Consider the following 3,499-nt stretch of genomic DNA (forward strand, 5'->3'; position numbering starts at 1 on the left):
AGTCCTTCTGCCAGCTCCTCTACCAGGTTCCTTGAGCTCCAGCTGATGGTTGGCTCCAAGCATCCACATCTGTATTGGTCAGTTACTGGCAGGACTTCCTCCAGACCTGCCACATTAGGTTCCTGTCAGCAACTACTTCTTGACCACCATAACAGTGTTGGGTTTGGTGTCTGCAGATATGATGGATCACCAGTTGGGGCAGTCCCTGGTTGGCCCTTCACTCAGGCTCTGTTCCAATTTTTTGTCCCTGTTCTTCCTTTCTGGGTTAAAAAGTTTTGAGATGTGTGGGTGTCCCCATCACTTGAATGGGGGCTATACCGATCTGCTGTAGGAGGTCTCTACAGGCTCTATCTCCCCCTCCCCTTCTCTGCACATTTCAGTTAAAGTCATCCCCATTGGTTCTGGAGAGCTTCACCTTTCGCTGGTGTCTGGAACCCTTGGCAGCACACATAAAAAATTTGGAGTAATACAGAGAAGATTAGCATGGTCCCTGAACAAGAAATACTTGCGTCTTCAGCAGAAAGATAAATAGATTTCCTTCAGGGCTTTATAATTAGCTCCCACTTTGTACTCATTTGCAATAAGGAAGAAGTTATTAGTTTTTCAAGTAGAAGACAGCCCTGTGTGTTGGACATTTGCTTGTTATTCTACATTCTTTGCCTCCTGTTCTGTGTTGGCCACACTTTTAGTCAACAAAAATCTTCAAAGTTCTCTGATCTGGCCTGGCCTTCCTTTTGAGCTGTTCCTCAGGGATGTTCATGTCCACCACTTCTCTACATATCCAGCTCATACACGAAGGTCTGATACCTTTTGTATGCTTTACAATTAAAGATGACATTGATGCCAGTGAGACTATGGATTTTTTGTTTGTGTTTTTTTTTTTTGTTTTGTCTTGTTGTTGCTTGTTGTCTGTTTTGTGATGAGTGTGTGTGTGTGTGTGTGTGTGTGTGTGTGTGTGTGTACTTAGTCTCCAAGGTAGAATCCTAGAAGTTCAGCCTCTTCAGAAGTAGAAGTTAACAAACAGTTGCATTGGCAGAGAAGAAGGATGGTATGAAGTAATAGTAAGAAAAGGTGGGGTTTCAACAGAAGCACTTGGCAGCCATGAATAGCTGGAGTTTCTGCATGAAACACTTTGGGATGGCACTTAGAATACTTGCTATGGTTCTACACCTAGAAAACAAAGTGTATAATTTTCAACCAATCTTTCGAGAGCCCCCATAGTGATAGAGCAATTGAAGAGGCAAGAGGTGGTGGAAAAGGAAGTGGAAGAATTTAATCTTAGAAAAAGGACTAGACAAGAACATTATCTCCTACACTGAGTATAAATATAGGTAAAACTGAATATTAGCGTTAACTACTGTACATAATCTAGCAGACCTGGTCAAGGCATAGTCCTCCCTACCATAGCTCCTATTTATGCCTTGTGCTAATAAGGAATGGTGATCATTCATCTTTGTCATCTCCATTATCCAGAGGGAACCAGTATGGTTTCCACAGGATGGCCTGCACCAGGGTATCCTGTGAATAGCTTTGGATTTATATGTATATCTTGGGAGTTATTGTCTTGCCTCAGGAGATTCACTATTATAGGAATAAAAGCTGATTGAAGATTTGAGACAATGACCTTGTGTCTTCTACACATGTGGCTGTGTAGAGTCAAGCTAGAATCTGGCCCTAGAAATCCCAAGAAGACCTAAGACATTGAATGCATACAGAGGTAATAGGCTTTTTTTTTTTTATTTCCTTGCTGCTTTAAGAGGAACCAATGACAAAGTGAAAGTCACTTTTTACTGCCTATTAAATTCTGTATACTTTTCGAATATGTTCAGCAATCAGTAATTCAATAATTATTTTGCAAATGTATATCTCTTACAAAAAAGGTTTTAGTTTGTTTCTAAACTTAAATATTTTTATTTAACAACTCTTGTTTAAGAGCATCTAAAATGAAATGTTTTGTCCATTTCACAGTCTAAAATAAGACACTGTTTCAACATATCCAATGTAAAATTATATATAATATAAAAAGTAAGTATCAGTTTCAGATCCAGCAGATTATGCGCTCTCTGTTTCTCTTACTTTTGTTCATTGTAAGAACTGTTAATTATGAGTGGCATCATTTTTCTCTGCTAGGATGCTGAGAATCCCCTCTCTACCAGAGCTCTGCACTAAGTCAGTCACCACCTCTCCTGGGTTTTACTGCATCACTGTCATAGCTCCTTAAGAGCTTAATGAAGCTCAGGCATATTCATACGAGTTTGAAAGAAGTCCCACTGGCATTTCTTGTTCCATATTTTTGAAAAGAAGCCATGTCTTTAGGGTACAATTTAATGTTACCAGGATCTGTCTCTGGTATTCCCTCAATGCCTTGTTCCCTATGAATTCAGATGAAAGAACGGTCTGTAGTGTTGAATGCAGATATGTTTTAACAGAATGATATGAGCCCCTGTCAACGGTTAGAATGGATGATTGCTAAAGGGACTTTTGTGGAAGACACAGTTTCCAAGGTTGAGACTGGATTAGAGAATATTGTTTAAACATCCATGGTTAAACACATAAGTCCTTTACTAAAGCACTGTGTGTGTGTGTGTGTGTGTGTGTTTGTGTGTGTGTAATCAGGTTATTGTCATCATTTTAAGGATTGGTAAACTGAGAATGGTGGTTAGACACGAGTAAAAATAATTATATAAAATTACTATATAGTTTTCTTTTAATCCTAGAGAAAGAAAACATGGTAGGATTGTCTTCTGCTTTAGTTCTTCTAGCAAGAAGCATATCATTTGGGAAATACAAAAATGGCTGGAGCATACCCTGGTTTAAGACAGCATCATCTTTTCTGAAGTAAGGATGGATATTCTTTAATCGTAATTTTACCACTGTAATATTTATCACACACACACATCAAACAAAGAAAAAACATGTGTTCAATTTAACTCAAGGACATGTTTTGAACCAACATGAAAGTTTCTGAATTAGTAAATAGAAAGGTCCTATTAAATACTACAGATGTGTGGGAACTATACATTCATTAATTTTAAGTACATTGTAGGTTTAGAGAATATTTCTTCCTAGAATTGGGAGATACTTACTGTAATAGTACTCATAGAGATAGAGACTATAATTTTTATTTGATTAAAATTTTTCACAACAACAAAGATAAAAATAGTAAAGTTTCTTTTATATTACCATTGTTTTTACTTGCCAGCTATTGATGATTATATAAAATTAATTACAAAAATTCAGAAAAATCATTGTAGAATCATTTTCATAGTCTTCTAATAAAACTATGCAGTTTGTTAAATTGAATCAAATCTAAATTCCAAATGCAAAATCTGGATAGAAATTGAAAATCTGAAAAAAATTTGAATATAACATTAACTTGACAACAACAGTGTCTTTAACAATGACTGATATAACGAACATAAAGCACAAGAAATTTTACATAATAATGGATGAAATAATATTAATATACTGTTACTGTTACATATTTATTTTATGTTTT

The 3,499-nt window shown here is 36.4% G+C and overlaps 1 non-coding gene across 1 annotated transcript; it reads left to right on the forward strand.

The window, feature by feature from the left end:
- Positions 1-424: 424 nt before the first annotated feature.
- On the forward strand, positions 425-536 carry LOC116911890. Its single transcript, XR_004389400.1, has one exon. It is a non-coding gene; the product is annotated as a U6 spliceosomal RNA (small nuclear RNA).
- The last annotated feature ends 2,963 nt before the right edge of the window (positions 537-3,499 follow it).

Source organism: Rattus rattus, chromosome 10 (assembly GCF_011064425.1).
Source record: "Rattus rattus isolate New Zealand chromosome 10, Rrattus_CSIRO_v1, whole genome shotgun sequence".
Lineage (NCBI taxonomy): Eukaryota > Metazoa > Chordata > Mammalia > Rodentia > Muridae > Rattus > Rattus rattus.